The 22952-nt window shown below is 41.0% G+C and overlaps 1 long non-coding RNA gene across 1 annotated transcript; it reads right to left on the reverse strand.

Annotated features, from left to right (window-relative positions):
• Positions 1 to 13339: 13339 nt before the first annotated feature.
• LOC123464602 lies at positions 13340 to 22572 on the reverse strand. The gene is made up of 3 exons (XR_006639630.1): positions 22324 to 22572; positions 20741 to 20787; positions 13340 to 13608 (listed from the first exon to the last, which is right to left on the reverse strand). It is a non-coding gene; the product is annotated as an uncharacterized LOC123464602 (long non-coding RNA).
• Positions 22573 to 22952: the final 380 nt, after the last annotated feature.

The raw sequence follows: 22952 nt of genomic DNA on the forward strand, positions 1-22952 counted from the left end.
TAGATATGACATTAAAAGTGCAAGGAACTGAGGAAAAAGAAAAGTTCATTAAAATTATAATTTTTATGTTTCAAAGGACATTACAAAAATGAAATACAACCTATAAATTGAGAAAAAGTTTTCCTGATCATTCATCTCATAAAGGATTTGTATTCTGCATATATAAAGACCACTCATAATAATAAAAAGACAAGTGACAATGGGTAAAAGATTTGAACAGACATTTCCTCAGTTCTCAGCAAAAAAAAACCACTGGCCATCAGGGAAAGGAACATTAAAGCAACAATGATATATGACTTTATATCTAAAATGACAGTGATGATGTGCAGAATTTGAAACACTTAAACATTGCTAATGAAATTGTAAAATAATGCACTTACTTTGGAAATGATTTTGGGAGTTTCTCAAAATATTAACATATATTTACCATATGATCCAACAGTTCCACTCTTAAGTATCTACCCAAGATAAATTTAAACATATGTTTACATGAACAGTTGTACAGGAATATTCATAGCAGCATTATTTGTAATAATGAATAACTAGAAACAGCCTAAATTTTCGTCAAGTGATGAATGCATAAAATAGCTTCTATCCATATAATGGAAAATTCGGTTCAGTTCAGTTCAGTCGTTCAGTCGTGTCTGACTCTGTGCGACCCCATGAACCGCAGCATGCCAGGCCTCCCTGTCCATCACCAACTCCCGGAGTTTACTCAAACTCATGTCCATTGAGTCGGTGATGCCATCCAACCATCTCATCCTCTGTCATCCCCTTCTCCTCCTGCCCTCAATCTTTCCCAGCATCAGGGTCTTTTCAAGTGAGTCAGCCCTTCGCATCAGGTGGCAAAAGTATTGGAGTTTCAGCTTCAACATCAGTCCTTCCAACTCAGCGATAAAAGAATGATGTGTTGATACATGCTACAACATGCATGACTCTTGAAAATACTATAATGATGAAAGAGGCCAATAACAAAAGACTATATTGAATGATTACATTTATATAAAATATTCATAATAGGAAAATTTACAGAAGTCAAAAGTAGATTGCCTAGGACCAGGCCTGAAAACAGAGGAAATGGGAAATAACTGCTAATGGGTGTGGGATTTCTTTGGGGGATGATGAAGAATCAGGACAGTTTTCACAGGGAAGGACAATCAACAGATGCCAATGCTGATATGACACAGATATTGGAAGGATCTGAAGAAGACTTGAAAGCAGTAGCTATACAAATATTCCAGCCAGCAATTGTGAACATTCTAGAAACTAATGGAAAAATAGCCTCAGCAAAGAAATTGAAGATATAAAGATGAACCAAGCTGAAATTTTGAAACTGAAAAAGTAAAATGATCAAGAACAAGGCAAGGGTGGCCATTTTTACCATTACTATTGAGCATAGTACATCTTAAGTAGTACAATAAGACAAGCCAGATTTTATATGGATGGATAGATAGATGATAGATCAGAAGGTAGCACACCATTTGAAAAGTAAGAAATAAAACTGCCCTATTTGCAGATGGTATGATTATCTACAATAAAAATCTCAAGGAATAAACAAAAACACTCTAATACTCATATGAGAAGTCATAGTATAAGATACCAGGTCAACATATACAACTGAATCATCTTCCTATATAGTAGAAATGTATGAAAACTGCTTTTTACAGTACTATTTACAATAGCTCCAAAAACAAAAACAGAAAAATCTAGGGATAGATCTAGCAAAACTTATACAGAATCTGCTGGTTGACCACAACAAAAAACCGGACAAATATAAGCAAAATATTTGACTTGACCATAAAAGAGATGAAAACAGCCAATAAGTATGAAAATATATTCAATCTCACTAGTGATTAAGGACATGCAAATTAAAATAAAAATGAGATTCCATCATACACCTACTAGAATGGCTACAATTAAAAAAAAAAACCAAAAAACAAAAAACTGACAATACCGAGGGTTGACAAGGATTTGGAATAACTGGAACTGTCATACACTGCTGAGAGAAATGCAAAATTTTGCAGCCACTTTAGAAGGGTTTGTTAGGTCTGTACACAATTAGTCATACATTCATTATTCAAACCAGAATAACCAAGTGAAATGTTAAGTATCCTAGACAACTAATATGGCCAGATACTCCCTAGTAAAGAGAGGTAACCAAAGAGACAAATCTGCTTCAGTCTTAGATGTATAGGAATGACTCATAATCTGACTTCCAAACTTAATTTACTTAAGTCATTTTCTCTCCAGAGATAATTGTACGTCATATTGATGATGTGAACATTATGAATTATTGTGTTTTTCATTATGAATTATCCCATCATGTTTCTGGTTTACCACTCCACTGTTTGTCAGTACTGTTTGTCCAATTACTTTTAGATGAACTGACTAAGCCATTTCTGAAACTGAAAATTTGAAAATTAGTCTATAAGACATAGCCAACTAGTCAGTTACGATAGTAAACCATTGGTCTGCAAAGTCCTACAACATGGCAGGACTCTTTAATCCACTGGACACCATAAACACAATGCTGGAGCCTATGCACTTTTCATGGTACCATGAAATATTTGTGATTTTAAAAAAGAGAGATTTCATATCTTGAAGGAATACTGCAGAATCAAATTAATAAATGTTAACAAATGTTTGACTAAGTATCTATAGAATATAAAATTATGTTAACTAATCACCTGTATCTAAACTCAATATGTGTGAGTTTAGATACAAGAATATACGCGATGTAAAGAATCTGCCTGCATTGCAGGAGACCTGGGTTTTATCCCTGAGTCAGGCAGATCCCCTGGAGAAGGGCATGGTAACCCACTCCAGTATTCTTGCCTAGAGAATACAACGGACAGAGGAGCCTGGCGGGCTGCAGTCCATAGCGTCGCACAGAATCAGACATGACTGAAGCAACTCAGCAGCAGCAAGATATACAAGATGGAGGGGGATATTGCCTGGGAGGAGTGCTGAGTGTTCACGAAAATTTAAAAACAGCAGAGAGTTGAATCATTTGTCTTAGAATATGACTTATGCACAAAGGGATTGTCATTCCTGAGGTCTATAAACAAGTGCTCTTGTGCTTGTTTTTCTCTTGGCTGTGACAGCGTGAGTCACAATGAAACATCTGTGTAGCCCAGCCATCAGCATGTATCCCGTAACAGCAGACAACTATTGTGGTTTTACCTCATGTATTACCTGTTTCCTTCTTATAAACTTACCCTCTGAGGGGCTTCCCTGGTGGCTCACTGGTAGAGATCCACCCGCTAATGCAGGAGACATGGGCTTGATCCCTGATCTGGGAAGATACCATATGCTGCTGAGCAGCTAAGCCTGTCTGCCACAAGTATCGAGCCTGTGCTCTAGATTCCAGGAACCACAACTCCTGAGCCCCTATGCCACAATTACTGAAGCCCAAACACTCTAGAGCCTGTGCCCTTCCATAAGAGAAGCCACCGCAATGAGAAGCCTACCCACTGCAACTAGAGGGTAGCCCCCGCCTCCTGCAACTAGAGTGAGCCCGTGTGCAGCAGTGAAGACCCAGGGCAGCCAAATATAAACAAATAAATAAATAAAGATACCATCTTCAGTGTATTCATGGTGGTCATCAGCAACAATTCATTTTGATCTATACCTGCTTGTGGAAAACTTCGATAATTGCAAGAGATAGTGGAGGGCAATTCGTAACTTTGTATTTCAAAAGTTATATTTATAGTCATGAGAAAATGAAATTCATTTTGTCAGTGCATTTACATCTAAAGTCCTGAATGTATATATGAAAGCATTCAGATCTCTCAAAGAACACATAACTTTGGAGTATACACCATTTGTCGTGCGCATTTTCCTTTCATATTTGAACATTTTTCAACTGTAGCAAAAAGATTGGTCTGAATCATTTTTAAAAGGAAGATGACATTTATGATAAGATGTACACTCTTGGAACCACAGATGATAATTTGATGCATAAAAATTTTCAACAAATAGCATGCTGTTCCATATTTATTAACACATTCAATAGGTTAAGTCATATGCTAACTACTGACAGTAGAGAGGAAATTTTCACAGGCAGGATTAATCTGCGGACTACTGAATTCTGATACTTCTGAAAGTTAATTCAGTAAGAGGTGAAATTAGTGTCCCTAAAATGTACTGGGTGTTCCAAAACTGACTAAGCAGCTTAAACAACAGAAATTTATTTTCCCTCGTTTCTGGAGGCTCTAAGTTTGAGATCACGGTGTCAGCAGGGTTAGTTTCCTCTGAGGGTCATCAAGGAGGGATCTCTACCTGGCTTGTAAATATTAACAGATGGTCATCTTCCTCTGTATTTTCCATGGTTTTCTCTCTGCACTTATCTATGCCCTAGTCTCCTCGTCTTGTTAGGACACCAGTCAGACTTGATTAGGATCCACTCCAGTGGCAGTATTTAACCTCAATTACCTCTTTAAAGACCCATCACCATGAACAGTCATATTCTGATTCCTTATATTGAGGACTTCAACACATGGATTTTGAGTGGACAAAACTCAGCCCGTAACAATTTACAACAAAAAAGTTAAAAAAAATTTTTTTTTAAATCAAGACATAGTCTAATTTAAACATGAGCTCTGAGGGAGGTAGTTTGTCATCCTTAAAAAGTGAAGCTTTTAAAATGTTTTTCTACTTTCCCAATGTTTCTTTTGGGTTGACAAATTGTATCAAAAGACTTTATTTTTATTCAACCAAGTGGCAAATAGAGATCATGCCTGGGGGAAATAAGATGCAATTTTAAGTAACAGTTTTTATTTCTACTAAGTATAAGTCTTTCAGTGTCATTCTAATTTAAACCAGCAATCCCTCCCTGCTAATGATTTCTTAATGATCCTGAAGCCAGGAGGCTGTCAGTGCTTTAGGGTGGATTCTCTTCCTTGGGGCCTCATCTACTCTGCACTGGATGCGTCTCAGTGTGTGTGTTTTTTTTTTGGGGGGGGGGCAGGGGTTAGGGGTTTGTGTAGAGGGCACAGACAGCCCAGGAACCCCCCCAAAGCTGAGGCGTCCAAAAGTGTAATTGAGTTGAATGTGATCAGGTTTTTGAAACAGCGAATGCATCCTATTTCAATGTCTTTGGAGTCCATAGCTCTATCGTTGTCACTTTGTTTATCTCTTGGCTGCATTGGGTCTTAGCTGTGGCATGCAGGATCCTCACTGTGGCACATGGCCTTCTCTCTTATTGTGGCTTTTATGCTCCAGACCACATGGGCTCAGTTGTTGCCGTGCTCGGGCTTAGTTGTCTTGCAGCATGTGGGATCTTAGTTCCCTGGCTAGGGATTGAACCCACGTCTCCTGCATTGCATGGTGGATTCTTAACCACTGGAACACCAGAGAAGTCCCTACTCTTCTATATTAATAAAGAGCTTTTGAGCACCAGTACTATGTGAAAGTATATTTTGATTTTTACATTTATAAATATCACAAAAATGGAAACTTTAAAAGCAATACAAGCAAACTACCTTATATTTTCTTTTTGCTCCTCCTTGTTCTGTCATACACATTTCCCAGAGAGTAGATGCCCCATTTTGGAGGCTATTGCCTCAGATGTCTTATGACATGAGTGCAGCTGTGAATATGGAAATGGACCAGCACCAGGAAGGAGTACACACGTCATTTGTTGAAAGGGGGCGATGAGTGTGCAGATTTCCTGCAGTCCATGTGGCTTTCTCCAGATCCACAGATTCCGCAGGTGGATGGGACAAATGTTCTCTGAGCACTAATGGTCTTCTCATGATTCCCGATGCCTTCTACATCAGGAGAATTTCTCGTCAGAAGCTTACATTTTCTCAGAGGCCAGTAAAACACATGAGCACAGTGGGAGTCCTGGCTCTGCAGCTGTTTACAGAACCAGGTTTGTATACTATCATCATGAGCTGCATGATTTGAAAGACAAGTCTTGTGGATCAGTCTCTCAAAAAGGAAAAAAAATTTTTTTTTTTTTTTTTTTTTCCCAGACTCAGCAGGGGGTCTCTATTTAACACTTACTTTGATTTGCTTTTTTCCTAAGAGTTATCAGTAGGGAAATGATATGGACTTATCATGGTGATCATTTTGAAATGTATAGAAATATCCAATCACTATGTTGTGCAACAGGAATTACCATGGTGTTGTGGGTCAATTATACTTCAAAAACAAGCAAAATCACAGAAAAAGGGATGCAATTTGTGGTTACTAGAGGTGGGGATAGGGTGGGGGATGAAGGTAGAGGGAATTGGATGAAGGGAGTCAATAAATACAAACTCCAATTATAAGACAGATGAGTACTAAGAATGTAATGTATAACATGGTAACTATAATTAACATTGTTGTTTGCTATATATGAGAGTTTTTAAGAGCATCAATCCTAGGAGTTCTGATCACAAGGAAAATTTTCTTTTACGTCTTTAATTTTGAAAAGATGAATGTTCACTAAACTTACTTTGATAATCATGATGAAGGTGAATCAAGTCATAATGCTGTATACCTTAAATTTATACAGTGCTGTATGTCACTTATATCTCACCAAAACTGATAGGAAAAAGCTTAACAGTAAAAAAAGAAGAAATATTTCTTTTTAAAAAGATAAGAAATAAGATAATTAAAATCACTAAAATGCAGTTATTCCCTTTCTAAACTACATATTTCAATTTTAGATAGCATTTATTGTTACTCTACCAAAAAAATGAGATTGACATTTATACTTCCATTGACCTCTCTCCCCCACCATTCCAGTTTACATTACTCACTGTATTATTTTCTGACATTTTGACAGATGTCAGGATCTGTGAACATTCTGAGATTTTACTACTCACCAATTAACAAGTCAGGGTGCCACTGCTGAGGGAAGACAGAACTCCTGGGTCAGAAACAAAGGATGTTATTACTCAGGAAATAAGCAGCATGAGTCAGCATGCTCACATCAATTCCTCTTACCCTCAAGTCCCATGAAGGCAATTCAGATTGAAGGGGTGATTTCTAGGGATGTTTAGGAAGTAACCTGTAAAACAGAGCCCAAAGAAACACCGCGTTAAGATTCCTGTGACTGTAAGAAAAGGTTATGTCCATAAGTCAAGAGATGGATTGAAGTCCCAGTTTTAACAGACATAGTTATTAGAGGTGCACAATTTCTGCAAGATAAACCCTTGACTTGGGATGGAGGATTAGAGAGCCTGAGAGATTTGACTCAGCTAACCTTGCCCATCATAAATATGCTCTACAATCCATGATTTTGTTGTACCAGAAGAGATTAAAATCCTGGTGCCCTTTAAGCCACTAACATTATTATTTTGAAATGGCAGGAAAAAAAAGTATACAAAGAAGCAGGAGGTGGGGGGATATTTTCTGGTGAAAAAAATTTAAGAATTCATCTTTTGCAGGAAAATTTTTGCTTTGTGGGGGCAGGGTGATTTTTTTTTTTTCCTGGCACAAAGTTATTTAAGAAATGGTTGATTCGTGAATAACCTCTTTATGTCCTAATACCCAAAGGCACACTTTCATATCTGAGATTCTTCTTTAAAGATTCCTTTAGGTAATATAATAATTTGCCTAAATTTCACTTCATTCAACTTTTTTTTTGAGACTTTGAAATATACAACAGAAACTTATATGATGGAAAGCATCAACCCTGTTTTCTTGCATGCTTAGTCACTTCAGCTGAGTCCGACTTTTTGTGACCCTATGGATTGTAGCCTGGCAGGCTCCTCTGTCCATGAGATAGCAAGAATACTGGAATAGGTTGCCATGTCACCCTCCAGGGGATCTTCCTGACCCTGGGATCGAACCCACATCCCCTGCATCTCTTGCATTGCAGGCAAATTCTTTACTGTTGAGCCAAAAGGGAAGCCCTGTTCTCCCACTACCATTTATTTATAGTTTTACTTTAAATAAAATCATTAATTGGTGTAAGTAAAAATCTCCATGTCTGGTTGCAGGAAAGTGCACATGAGCGATCTGACAGCCTAGGGCTTGCTGTGAACAGCATGGTTCCAAATTTGGCACATCTGCAATTATTAAAACATGGTCATCTTTCATTAATTACTGATAAATTAGGCAGGATGATAAAAGTTTGAACTAATTTCTCTGAAAGATGGATGATAAGTATCCACTGCAGGAACAGTTCTCAAGCCTGTTCTACAATTCTAGGGCTCTTCCCACCTGCCTCTTTGTGAGGCTGCTGCTGCTGCTAAGTCGCTGCAGTCATGTTTGACTCTGTGCGACCCCATAGATGGCAGCCCACCAGGCTCCTCCGTCGCTTGGATTCTCCAGGCAAGAACACTGGAGTGCGTTGCCATTTCCTTCTCCAATGCATGAAAGTGAAAAGTGAAAGTGAAGTTGCTCAGTTCAGTTCAGTCGCTCAGTCGTGTCCGACTCTTTGCGACCCCATGAATCCCAGCACGCCAGGCCTCCCTGTCCATCACAAACTCCTGGAGTTCACTCAGATCAAGTCCATCGAGTCAGTGATGCCATCCAGCCATCTCATCCTCTGGTGTCCCCTTCTCCTCCTGCCCTCAATCCCTCCCAGCATCAGAGTCTTTTCCAATGAGTCAACTCTTCCCATGAGGTGGCCAAAGTACTGCAGTTTCAGCTTTAGCATCATTCCTTCCAAAGAAATCCCTTGGCTGATCTCCTTCAGAATGGACTGGTTGGATCTCCTTGCAGTCCAAGGGACACTCAAGAGTCTTCTCCAACACCACAGTTCAAAAGCATCAATTCTTCGGCGCTCAGCCTTCTTCACAGTCCAACTCTCACATCCATAAATGACCACAGGAAAAACCATAGCCTTGACTAGACGGACCTTTGTTGGCAAAGTAATGTCTCTGCTTTTCAATATGCTATCTAGGTTGGTCATAACTTTCCATCCAAGCAGTAAGCGTCTTTTAATTTCATGGCTGCAGCCACCATCTGCAGTGATTTTGGAGCCCAGAAAAATAAAGTCTAACACTGTTTCCACTGTTTCCCCATCTATTTCCCATGAAGTGATGGGACCGGATGCCATGATCTTCGTTTTCTGAATGTTGAGCTTTAATCCCACTTTTTCACTCTCCACTTTCACTTTCATCAAGAGGCTTTTGAGTTCCTCTTCACTTTCTGCCATAAGGGTGGTGTCATCTGCATATCTGAGGTTATTGATATTTCTCCCAGCAATCTTGATTCCCACTTGTGTTTCTTCCAATCCAGTGTTTCTCATGATGTACTCTGCATATAAGTTAAATAAGCAGGGTGACAATATACAGCCTTGATGTACTCCTTTTCCTATTTGGAACCAGTTTGTTGTTCCATGTTCAGTTCTAACTGTTGCTTCCTGACCTGCATACAGATTTCTCAAGAGGCAGATCAGGTGGTCTGGTATTCCCATCTCTTCCAGAATTTTCCACAGTTGATTGTGATCCACACAGTCAAAGGCTTTGGCATAGTCAATAAAGCAGAAATAGATGTTTTCCTGGAACTCTCTTGCTTTTTCCATGATCCAGCCGATGTTGGCAATTTGATCTCTGGTTCCTCTGCCTTTTCTAAAACCAGCTTGAACATCTGGAAGTTCACGGTTCACGTAGTGCTGAAGCCTGGCTTGGAGAATTTTGAGCATTACTTTACTAGCATGTGAGATGAGTGCAATTGTGTGGTAGTTTGAGCATTCTTTGGCATTGCCTTTCTTTGGGATTGGAATGAAAACTGACCTTTTCCAGTCCTGTGGCCACTGCTGAGTTTTCCAAATTTGCTGCCATATTGACTGCAGCACTTTCACAGCATCATCTTCCAGGATTTGGAATAGCTCAACTGGAATTCCATCACCTCCACTAGCTTTGTTCATAGTGATGCTTTTTAAGACCCATTGGACTTCACATTCCAGGATGTCTGGCTCTAGGTCAGTGATCACACCATCGTGATTATCTGGGTTGTGAAGATCTTTTTTGTACAGTTCTTCTGTGAATTCTTGCCACCTCTTGTTAATATCTTCTGCTTCTGTTAGGTCCATACCATTTCTGTCCTTTATCGAGCCCATCTTTGCATGAAATGTTCCCTTGGTATCTCTAATTTTCTTGAAGAGATCTCTAGTCTTTCCCATTCTGTTGTTTTCCTCTATTTCTTTGCATTGATCGCTGAAGAAGGCTTTCTTATCTCTCCTTGCTATTCTTTAGAACTCTGCATTCACATGCTTATATCTTTCCTTTTCTCCTTTGCTTTTTGCTTCTCTTCTTCATGTCCAACTCAGTGACCCCATGGACTGCAGCTTACCAGGCTGCTCCATCCATGGGATTTTCCAAGCAAGAATACTGGAGTAGGGTGCCATTGCCTTCTATGTGAGGAGACCTCCTTAAATACAAATATGGGGCTTCCCTTTTGGCCCAGTGGTTAGGAATCTGCCTTGCAATGCAGGGGACAGTGGTTTGATCTCTGGCCGGGGAGGATAACACATGCCGTGGAGCAAGTAAGCCCGTGCACCACAGCTACTGAGCCCATGCTCTAGGGCTCATGAAGCATAATTACCAAAGCCCACGCACCTAGAGCCTGTGGTCCTTGACAAAGAGTAGCCCCGCTCACTGAAACTGAAGTGAGCAGGCAGCAAAGAAGACCCACCACAGCCAGAAAATAAAATAAAATACATCTTTAAAAACAAAACAACAACAACAACTACAGCCAATTTGGGATGGACTGTAACTATCTGAATTTTTTAAAGGTCAAAAAAGATGATTCTGTTCATCTTTGGAATTTTCAAACTACTGTTGTAATAAATGAATTTGCTAATTGTTCTATCCTGCTCAACAGATAAGCCCATGCTTAGTTTTCAGTATCTGTCATATATCACACATGACATTTATCATAAATCCTATATGATTTGACAAATGTGTCATACACCAGAGAAAAAGCTTAAATAACTTTCCTGGGGTTATAAATATGTGAACATCAAAGCCAGAGCCAGAATTCACAGTATCTGAATTTTCAGCTCGTTTTATGAGTAGATTTGCTGTCATTCTTCATTCCATCTTTGACACAGTCAAGTGGAATGAGGGTAAAGAAAAATAAATAACTTCCTGGATGCTTCTAAGTCTTCTTTGGTAAGTTTTAGGGAACAAGTTTAGAGTCCTGAACACAGAGGGCTTTTTAGGTTTTGAGTTATTTTGCAAATAGTGAAACTGAGTTGGGAATAATTACAAAGCAAACAGAGATCTAAAATCTGAAAAGACTCCAAAGCTTGATAATAAAGCAGGAAAGAAAACTGAAAAAGACACAACTTAAGTCTAATGACTGGATACGATTAGTCCAGGAAAAAAATGGTAATAGTTGTGTTCAGAAGGATGATGCAAGGGCTTCCCTGGTGGTCCAGTGTCTGAGACTCAGCACTCTCCATATAAGGGGCCCTGGTTGGATCCCTAGTCAGGAAACTGGATCCCACATGCCACAACTAAGAGTTTGCACACTTCGGCTAAAGATCCCACTTGCCCCCAGTGAAAGCCGAAGATCCTGAATGCTACAACTGGAACCCAGTGTAGACAAATACTTTTTTTTTTTTTAAAGATGATGTAAAGGAAGGAAGTTCAGAAGTTAAGCAAATCCAATTCAACTTGAAAAAAAGAATGACCATATTCTGTCTACTGTTAATAGGGATAATAAACACACTAATCTCTTGGCTACTGGGTATACTGTACACATATCTATGTGTGCGCCCTATGTATACACACACAACCTGGATTGAACTATGTTGATAAGATTAATGCAAAACTATTTTAAATTTCTTTGTGTGTTTGTGTGTGTGTGTGTTAGTCGTTCAGTCCTGTCTCACTCTTTGAGACCCCGTGGACTGTAGCCAGACAGGCTTCTATGTCCATAGGATTTTCTGGCAAGAATACTGGAGTGGATTGCAAGTAGCCCCTTCCAGGGGATCTTTCCTACCCAGGGATCAAACCTGGGTCTCCCGCATTGTAGGCAGATTTTTTTTTTTTTTCAGGGAAGTCATTTCTTTTAACTACAAAATAAAAATCCCATGAACAGAGGAGCCTGGCAGGCTATAGTCCATGGGGTCATAAAGACACGACTGAAGCCAGTTGGACACAACGTGTCAAGGGAAGCCCCAGAGAAGGCAGTGGTAAAGTGAGAGAGGAGAGGCTCCTGGCTAGCTGATCATCGCTGGGTGAGGGACGGGAGTGGGGCTGAGATGGGGAGTGGGAGTGGGGTTGGGGAGGAATGCCTCCGCAGCCTGGGACCAGTAGGAGCAGTCTCTGGGCGCCTCCGGAGGAACAGAGCAGACACTGCGCAGGCTTGGCCGGCTTGTTCCTGGCAGGAGCGCTTTGAGTGGTCCGATGGGGATGGGGGTTTTGGGATGGATAGGCTCCAGGTGACAGAAGCAGCCCCTAAACTCCCCTCTGACAATCCCTAATGCAAAGATAGAAAACCTTACAACCAACAAGCTGGGAGAATTTACCATGGGTGAGTGGGCGGAGAAGCCGGGTTCATAAAGCAAAAGCATTGCAGCTGGTCTTGGAAGAGGGGAGAGAGTGGCAAAGTGCAAAGTATGGGGGTGGGGGTGGGGGTGGGGAGGCAGTCAGGAAAGGTGCTGGGGAGGTTGCTGGGGGGATAGACCAGGCATGTGTTAGGAGATGACAGTGTTGTAACACTGTTTTAGCATTGCGGGCCTAACCGAAGCAGCAAAAGGTGTGCGCTATGAGGAATAATACTTCAAGGAATTTTCCTTTGCTTAAAAAATACTCTTCAGTATTAAATATGTGGTTTCAGTACCAGTGTGAGTTTGAGCTGTACTCAGCCTCAGCTTCCAACCCGCCAGGTTTTGACAGGTTCTGAAATTCACTCTTACTCAGCTTGTTTGTTTTTCTCTAGGATCTGTGGATTGGAAGGTCCCACCCCCTCCGCGGGCATGGAGCTTCCCTTGTGGCTCAGCTGGTAAACAATCTGCCTGCAACGTGGGACACCTGGGTTCAATCCATGGGTTGGGAAGATCCTCTGAAGAAGGGAATGGCTACCCACTCCAGTATTCTGGCCTGGAGAATTCCATGGGCTGTATAGTTCATGGGGTCACAAAGGGTCAGACACGACTGAGTGACTTTCAAAATTAAAAAAAAAAAAAGCCACTTCATTTAGTCTGCCAATACAAATATTAATCTCAAGTAGAAACCTCGTCACTGATACACTCAGCTTATTTGACCAAATACCTGGGGCACCTTTTGGCCCAATCAAGTTGACATATCAAATTAACCATCACAGCCGTATCTAGTCTGAGACATGGGCTATTTTTGGCAGATGAATGCTATCTTGAAAACTGGCAAGAGAGATGTTGAATGAGTTAAACATGAGACAAAAAGACTCAAAAATTAGCTTGAATCATTTATATTCATTTATATTTATTTTCATTTATTTCATTTAGAAACCTTATTAATTATAAAATAAATCACGCATTTCAGAGAGCAGAGGCAGAAGTGAAATACGGTAGTTGACAAGAATTGTATTGGACCAGAGTCATAATAGGGGCAAAGTACAATTTGTGCATTTTGCTCTTTCGGCAGCTCCATTAGAAAGAAGTCCATCAATCAGCTGGAAGAATGCAGGGAGTCAGCACATCTGAGTCTCAGTTGAGAGATTTGAGGGCTGGACAGTCTATAATAGATGTAAGAGTCGTGAAGAGGCACAGTCAGACACTAAAGCGCATCTAATAAAGGAAATATTTTTAAAGGAACAGATGTCATCCCTGAAGATAAATGAAGATTGTGTACTTTTATGGAAAGAGGATTATAGAAGCATTTGTCTTCATTTGTTATCTGAACCTTGTGAAATCCTTTTCATTATCATTGAGTAACACAGAAAAGGTTTTGGTGACTAAATATACCTGAAGTACATTCAGTTAAGATAATATTTAGCTTTAGTGAAAGTGTTAATTGGTCAGTCATGTCCGACTCCTTTCGACACCATGGACTATAGCCCACCAGGCTCTTCTGTCCATTGAATTCTCCAGGCAAGAATATTGGAGTGGGTACTGAAGTGACTTAGCAGCAGCAGCAGCAGCCATTCCCTACTTCAGGGGATCTTTCCAGCCTGGGGATAGAACCCAGGTGTCCCACATTGCAGGCAGATTCTTTCCCATCTGAGCCACCAGGTAAACCATTTTAGTTTTAGGGGGCTGAGTAAAGAATTTAAGAATTCTTCTCTTCCCCAAAAGACATACAAATTAATAAATTTATAAAAAGTTTTCTAATATTAACTATTGAGTTTTTTTTTTCTTTAAATGTTAGAAATAAAGCACTGGAAAAGGTCATTAGACCTTGTCATCAGCTTATTGGACAGCTGAAAAAATTAAGACCACGAGTGGTGATCTGGAATGGCCATAAGCACTCAGCTACGGTGATGGAGAGAAAAAACCTTTAGTTTCTGATCCTCACTCCTTTTCTCTTTCCATTGCATCTTTATGACGACGCTTGGAATGTAGCACATATTCTTACATGGCAGTCATAATTTAGATTTTTTTCAACCACATTCTCTCATTTAGGTTTCCTAACAATCCTTACGGAGAAGGCAGGGGCACCCCACTCCAGTACTCTTGCCTGGAAAATCCCATGGACGGAGGAGCCTGGTGGGCTGCAGTCCATGGGGTCGCGAAGAGTCGGACACAACTGAGCAACTTCACTTTCACTTTTCACTTTCATGCATTGGAGAAGGAAATGGCAACCCACTCCAGTGTTCTTGCCTTGGAGAATCCCAGGGGCAGAGGAGCCTGTTGAGCTGCGGTCTATGGGGTCGCACAGAGTCGGACACGACTGAAGCGACTTAGCAGCAGCAGCAGCAGCAACAACCCTTGAGGATTTTCACCCTTTTATAAATGAGAAAACTGAGCCTCAGAGAGAGAAATGATACCCTCATGGGTACGTAGAGCTAGAAATCACACCACGTGTGTGATGGGGTTCTCTTGATGTTGGTTCTGGTGGTCTTTTAGTTACCTCCCAGGGGTGGGGGGAGAAACCCACCCAAATTAAGATGTGCTTGGAGACTGCTTTAGTTCTACTTTATCTCTTCTTAACTGTAATATAACATTAATTTTTTTCAGTGCTAGAATGTGACTAAAACCTTTAATTTTTGAATGATTAGTGGTAGTTTTAAAGAATATTTGAACCAAGTGATTATGGTGACAGGAATGGTGACAATAAGATACACAAATCACATGGACTGCTTGGCTAAATTTTGTAATCATTCACTGGGGAATTAGCATTATGGGCCAGAAATAATAATGGTAGTTTTGAAAAGGACACTTGAAACATAAATAAAAGTATTAAATTAATTTTAGCTTTAGAGTAACTTGTCATTTTTGCCCCATCAGTTTTTATCCATTTTAATTTTATGTAGTTTTTTAAAAAAATGTTTATTTACTTTTATTTGTTTATTTGGCTGCACTGGGTCTTCGTTGAGGCATGCGGGATCTTTCACAGGCTCAGTAGCTGTGGCACAATCCCCATGGCACGTGGGATCTTAGTATCCTGACGAGGGATTGAACCCACATGCCCCCTGCATTGGAAGGCGGGTTCTTAACCACTGGACCACCAGGGAAGTCCTTATTTTATTTTTAAAATCATAAAATAATAATGCTTGTCACAGTGGGACAATGTAAAGAATAATCATGCCCAAACTGGCATATCCACAATGTTCACAAAGATATGATCATATGCAAGTGTTTTGTTTTTGCCAAAATATAAACATACTATGTTTATCACTCTATAATTCGCTTTTTTAAATCTGACATTTTTCATGGGCATTCCCACAAGTTAATCTTAGACATAAACCATTTTTTTCAGTTTAGTTTCTTTGTAAACACATATTTTTTATAAATGGAATATTTTCATGTTTTTTTTTTAATTAAGCCTTTTTTTCTTGTTTGTCACCCTACTCCTTTTCTCATTCTTTACCCCAAACACAGGCCTCCAAGTTGTGTTCACAAATTGGCATGTCTCGTTCCACTTTTATTCAGTCTGTGTAACACATGCATGCATACACACACAAACACACATACTGAATCACATCAGATCTGAGATGCACTTTTATCTTTTTCAAATTTTAACATTGCTGAAATTGCTATATGTCTTGCAACTTTAGATTTAATGAAATATGGTATGGATATACATATATATATATGGGAGCCTTTCCCCTCACTCTTTGTGTTACAAAAAAATCTGATCATGTTTTACCTATTTTTCTGAATTTTCCTTTCTCTTTTAATTTGTGGAAATCCCTCTAAGAAAAGTGATAAAACTCTAATCCTTTTTAAGCATGTATTATCATACATTCACTATTCCACTAGTGATGGGCCTTCATTTTTTTCACTAGTTTTTGTTTGTTTTTAATTCTGCAACAAAAATGCTGCAATAAATATTATTATTCATATATTCTATGTACTGGTGCTTTGATTTCCTGGGATAGACTCCAAGGAATGATATTTCTGGTTTGAAGGGAATTATATTTTTATTTTAGTTGTATTACCAGGTTACTTTACTGAATGGTAGTTCATTCCTGTTCTTGTTATCCATTGCTGTATTACAAACCACTTCAACTTTTAATGGCTAACAACACCACCAATTGATTACCCTATGTATGAATCTGCAATTTGAGTTGCATTTAGGGGGCATGATTTAGTTTTTGCTCCTCATGTGTTTGGACCCAGAGCTGGGATGACTTGCATAGCTGGGGATGCACAGTTGGGGGCTGGCCAGACATCTCTGACTCTCCACGTATTCTCAGAGCCTCTTCTCCAAAATGTCATCTCCAAAATAGAGGTGTTGCCAATATGGCAGTCTCAGGGCTCAGGTGAGAATTGCAGGTCTTTTTACAACCTATCGTTTGCAAGTTCTTTTAGTCACTTCTTCTGTATTTCTATTTGTCAAGCAAGTCACTGAAGGCCAGCCCAGATTCAAGCAGAGAAGGAACAGATCAGCTACAAATCTCATAGCCAGTGAACAGAGTGAAAGTTGCTCAGTTGTGTCTGACTCTTTGTGACTCCATGGACTCTATGGTACATGGAACTCTCCAGGCCAGAATACCGAACTGGGTACCCTATCCCTTCTCCAGCAGATCTTCCCAACCCAGGAATCGAACTGGGGTCTCCTGCACTACAGGCAGATTCTTTACCAACTGAGCTATCATGGAAACCCAAGTGAACAGAGTACTTATTCCTATGTCTTTCCCAGCCTGGACTTGTTCTTTAAAAGTTGTGTCAATCTGACAGATAACTGGCTGTTCATCATTTCTTTTGTATTTTCACAAGTATGCTGCTGCTACTGCTAAGTCGCTTCAGTCGTGTCCGACTCTGTGCGACCCCATAGACAGCAGCCCACCAGACTCCCCCGTCCCTGGGATTCTCCAGGCAAGAACACTGGAGTGGGTTACCATTTCCTTCTCCAATGCATAAAAGTGAAAAGTGAAAGTGAAGTCGCTCAGTCGTGTAGGACCCTCACCGACCCCATGGACTGCAGCCCTCCAGTCTCCCCTGTCCATGGGATTTTCCAGGCAAGAGTACTGGGGCGGGGTGCCATTGCCTTCTCCGTTCACAAGTATAGATGAAGATGAACATCACCTTATATGGTTATTGGCGACTTGAATTAACTCTTCTATGAAATGCCTATTCATTTATTTGCTTGTTTGGAGTTATTATTTTCTTAATAGGAGCTCCTTGTACATTGGAAATGTCACTTTATCTTGTCATATATGTTGCAAATTATTTTCTCTATTTTTTTTAGATTTGACTTTGTTTTACTGTGTCTTTTACTGTATAATAAATTTGTGTGTGTTTCTGGGTGCCTCAAATATAAAGAGTCCTTTCTCAGGTCCTTTCCATTTCCAGAATTCTTGATTCTAAGAGATTGTTTACTAAGGGATCACCTACGTGTAGTTTGAAACAGTACCACGCTGAGTCTTTCAGAGGGCTATTGATAGAATTTCAATGTATCTTTGGATACTTTTACTTAAAATTCAATTGTGTTGGGACTTCCCTGGTGGTCCCCTGGTTAAGAATCTGCATTACCCACAGGCAGGGGATGTGGGTTCAATCCTGGTCAGGGATTGCACGTGCTCAGGATAACTAAGCCCGAGCCCCAGCAAAGATCCCACATACAGCCAATAATAAATAAACAAAATTTTAAAAATTCACATGTGATAATAGTAAAAAAAAAAAGTCACTGAGGCAGTGCTGTAGGATGGAAAGATCACTGGAGTTTTGGAATCATACAGATTCTGTGTTTAAATCTAAGTTCTGTCCCTTACCAGCCGTGCAACCCAGGACAATTATGGAATCTCCTTCCTTGGGCCTCAGGCCTCCTCACGCATTCAGTCATTTCTCTCTTGTAAAAGAGTTGAGAGCATTACCTGGGGACATTGGAAAGCACCTGGCACATTATGAAGGTGAGCTGGCTTTTCCTCTCTGTTCTGAATGTAGAAGTCTAAAGAGTCATTTGCAAAAACACGAAAGAAATAAAGAACAGGTCATACAGAAGGAACGACTTACAGGAAAAAGCAGTTGGAATGTTCTGAAATGACCTGAAAGGGGGTAAAGTAGAGCTCTCAGGGTGGCTGGCAGGACAGAGGTAGGAGGATTGAGTAATAGGCCCAGGAAAGCATGAAGGAAGAGGCGCTGAAGAGGTAATTGTGCAGAGGAAGCTAAATGCACACATATATTCTATACTATGGCGATTCATTTGGGAACGTGCAATTGAAGGAGGGCCCATACAAGATATTAAGGCTGGAGTGAAGGAGGCGAGAAGGGGAGGATACATTCTTGAGTTCAAAGTCAGACTGACCCCTACAAGGTGGGGGAAGGACTAGGAGGGAGGCTGAGAGCCAAATTCCCAGATGTGTTAGTGAGAAGGCCGGGCGGCTTAAGGTGAGCTCTTGTGCAATTGCTGTAATGATTTGTGTGCTTTGAATGGTGTTGTCTAAGCCTAGGTAAACGTGTTAGTAACTGATGTGCATGCTAAGTCTCTTCAGTTGTGTCCGACTCCTTGCCACCCTATGGACTGTAGCCCTCCAGGCTCATCTGTCCATGGAATTCTCCAGGCAAGAACACTGGAGTGGGTTGCCATTTCCTCCTCCAGGGGATCTTTCAAATCCAGGGATTGAACCCACGTGTCCTGTGTCTGCTGTGTTGGCAGGCAGGTTCTTTACCACTAAGCGCTATCTGGGAAGCCCAATCCAAGTTTTAGGTTGTTGTTCAGTCGCTAAGTTGTGTCTGACTCTTTGTGACCCCGTGGACTACAGCATGCCAGGCTCCTCTCCTCTCTACTATCTCCCAGAGTTTGCTCAAATTCATGTCCATTGAGTCAGTGATGCCATCCAACCATCTCATTCTCTGCTGCCCTCTTCTCCTTTTGCCCTCAATCTTTCCCAGCATCAAGGTCTTTTCCAGTAAGTCAGCTCTTCACATCAGGTTGGTCCAAAGTACTGGAGCTTCAGCTTTAGCATCAGTCCTTCCAATAAATGTTCAGTGCTGATTTTCTTTAAGATTAGGATCAGAGCATAATTTCTAGTTTATATTTTAAAAATGACAGATAAACCCTGATCACTATGGCTCTGGATTGTTCCTGGTCACTACAAGATGGTTAGATGGTTTGGCTGTTGATGTCATAGTCTGGGAGATCACAAGTGAGTTCAAACCTCGTGGGGGCTTTGCTCCATATGGCCATTGTAAAGCCTGAAGTAGAGCAAACCTCCAAAGCTTGCCACATGCATGTACCCCAGAGATGCACAACACAGGAGCCACCAGGAGAGAAGACAGTTTACCATCAGCTATTGGGGAAGAATTTCTAGAACTAGGGATGTGACCTACCAAGGGAGCTGGCTTCAGTCCCTGGAGAAACTCAGGGGTCTCTATGGGGATCTCCAGCGGGGAGTCTTGCTGGGAAGATGTGTGGTGAAATCACATGCATTTCATAAAAGGACTTCAGAGGAAAGATCACTAACCCACCTCCTGCACAGTGGGAGGCCGCCAGGATACTCCAGCTCCATTCTGGGTTTCAGACTTCATGGAAAAAAATCAGGACTTTTGCACATCTTTAGGGATACCTTCCAGAGAAGGCAATGGCACCCCCCTCCAGTACTCTTGCCTGGAAAATCCCATGGACTGAGGAGCCTGGTAGGCTGTAGTCCATGGGGTCGCTAAGAGTCGGACTCGACTGAGCGACTTCACTTTCACTTTTCACTTTCATGCATTGGAGAAGGAAATGGCAACCCACTCCAGTGTTCTTGCTTGGAGAATCCCAGGGATGGCGGAGCCTGGTGAGCTGCCATCTATGGGGTTGCACAGAGTCAGACACGACTAAAGTGACTTAGCAGCAGCAGCAGCAGGGATACCTTCAGGCTTCCCTGGCGGCGCTAGTGGTAAAGACCTGCCTGCCAGTGCAGGAGACATAAGAGATTTGGGTTTGATTCCTTGGTTGGGAAGATCCCTTGGAGGAGGGCATGGCAACCCATTCCAGTATTCTGGCCTGGAGAATCCCATGGACAGAGGATTCTGGCAGGCTATGGTCCATAGGGTCACAAAAGAATCAGATATAACTGAAGTGACTTAGCAGGCATGCAGGGATACCTTTAACATGAAGTGCAAACATTGTGCCAAATGTTTGATTATGAGATTCTGGGGCAGGTGGATAATAGGAAGGAAATGAGTGCGATTTCAGTGGAAGAAGAGAAATGTATGCAGAGAGGAGAAGGCAAGGGTTGGGGTGGGCAAGCTGATGAAACTTCTAATTCAAAAACTGACCTTCTTCCAGGCCCGAAGAAGCAGGAACCTCCACCTCAGGGCTGCACCTGGAGAGGAAAAGACCCATTGTGACCACAATTCTGGGACACTCCTGATTTAGATCTAAGACCTATCTTTTGTTGTTATTGTTGTTGTTGGTAGTGGTGATTTGTTTGTGTTGGCCTCGTAGCTTGTGAAGGCAATGGCACCCCACTCCAGTACTCTTGCCTGGAAAATCCCAGGGATGGAGGAGCCTGGTAGGCTGCAGTCCATGTGGTCGCTGAGAGTTGGATATGACTGAGCGAATTCCCTTTCATTTTTCACTTTCATGCATTGAAGAAGGAAATGGCAACCCACTCCAGTGTTCTTGCCTGGAGAATCCCAGGGATGGAGGAGCCTGGTGGGCTGCCGTCTATGGGGTCGCACAGAGTTGGACACGACTGAAGCAACTTAGCAGCAGCAGCAGCAGTAGCAATAGCTTGTGAGATTTTAGTTCCCTGACCAGGGATCGAACTTGTACTCCCTGCATTGGAAGCGAAGAGTCTTAACCACTGGACTGACAGAGAAGTCCCCATCTAAAACTTGTTTTGTTATCCTTATGATATCACCAAGGCTCTGATCCTTTCTAGCAATCATTTTTCTCTCTGTTGTTCACATTGGATTATTTCTCTTGACCTGTGTTCAACTTCTCTGATTTTTACCTTTGCCTTACAATTCTGCTCCATGAGTTTTCTATTATATCTTTTAGCCCTTTTTCAGTTTTTTTTTTTAATATCTTATTTTTTTTTTTTTTTTTTTTGCTCTTTAAAAAAAGAACTCTCTTAAAAGAGGTTTCTTGATGTTTGCTAGAGCATTTTAGTGGCTGATTCCAAGTCTCTGATATCAGGAGCTCTGTCTAATTAACCATCTTCATAGATGGATGGTTAAATGTATTGCTTGGTATATATTATATGCTCAAGTATTTGTTGAATGAATAAGTAAGTAAATACATACTTTAATCAATGTAAGCTGCAGAACATATATGAAATATTCAGTGTGAGGACTTAGTTTAAAGTCAGCTCTCTTGGAAATGCACTGTGTTGTGCATATTTTACAATAAAGTAGATATTTTCTTTATCTTCAGATTTATGTAGCACAACATCCCCTGGTGGCTCAGATGGTAAAGAATCTGCCTGTGATGCAGGAGACACGGGTTCGATCCCTGGGTCAGGAAGTCCCCTGGAGAAGGGAATGGCTACCCATTCCAGTATTCTTGCCTGGAGAATTTCAGGGACAGAGGAGCCTGGCGGGCTACAGTCCATGGGGTCACAAAAAGTCAGACACAAGTGAGTGACTAACACTTTTCCTTCAGACACCTTCAGATACTAGACTGAATTTTCTATGGGTCTTTGAAAGTCACTCAGTTGTCTTTGAAAGTTGCTCAGTCGATGAGTCTTCAAATAGGAAAAATAGCTAAATAGGAGTAAGACCCAAACTCAATTTGGACTACTTGAAATGGTAAGAGAAAAGGGATTCCAGGCAATGAAATTAAAACAGGAAGATAAGCAGGACAGTCATGGGTGGGGAGAAGAGAGTTTAGGATGTTGTTGTACAAATGCCCTGACCTCTTCACCAACGCAATGACTCCCTGGCCACTGGCGACCTCTCATGGTCCACATTCCACATTCCTCATGGAGACCTCCTGTTTTAACCACAAGGGTCCATTTCTTGCCTCTGGGCCTCCTTTCCATTAGTGTTTTTACACATCATTTTGTCTCATTGGCCACAGTCGTCCTTTCCTTAGGCTGTTCACAATGATATCCAAAGCCAACACTTGCTTGAATTTCCACACTTCAAAAAATGACTGTTCAGAAACAGAAACAGACGTTGAGAACAAACTTACAGCTATCGGAAAGGAAATGCAGTGATGGGGGGGGGTAAATCAGGTTTTTAACTCAGCACATGAAACCACTTCTCCATTGTAGTTTCTACTTTTAAATGAGGATCTCAAGTCTTTACATGTGAAACTATTTCACAGACTAGTGCGGGGGAAAAAAAAAAAAAAGAAGAGAAATAAGACTAGAATAATCTCCTGGGTATTACTGCATTCTAGTTTCACAGCTAAAAAGCTAAAGTTAATTGCTCCTCTCTGAGTAGTTATATAGTGATCATGAAATAGACTTCAGAATTTGATTACTTAATTCAGACCATCATATCACTTGATTTGGCATTGCTAGGTTCCTGCTGCTGACTT

Source organism: Bubalus bubalis, chromosome 10 (assembly GCF_019923935.1).
Source record: "Bubalus bubalis isolate 160015118507 breed Murrah chromosome 10, NDDB_SH_1, whole genome shotgun sequence".
In the NCBI taxonomy this organism is placed as follows: domain Eukaryota; kingdom Metazoa; phylum Chordata; class Mammalia; order Artiodactyla; family Bovidae; genus Bubalus; species Bubalus bubalis.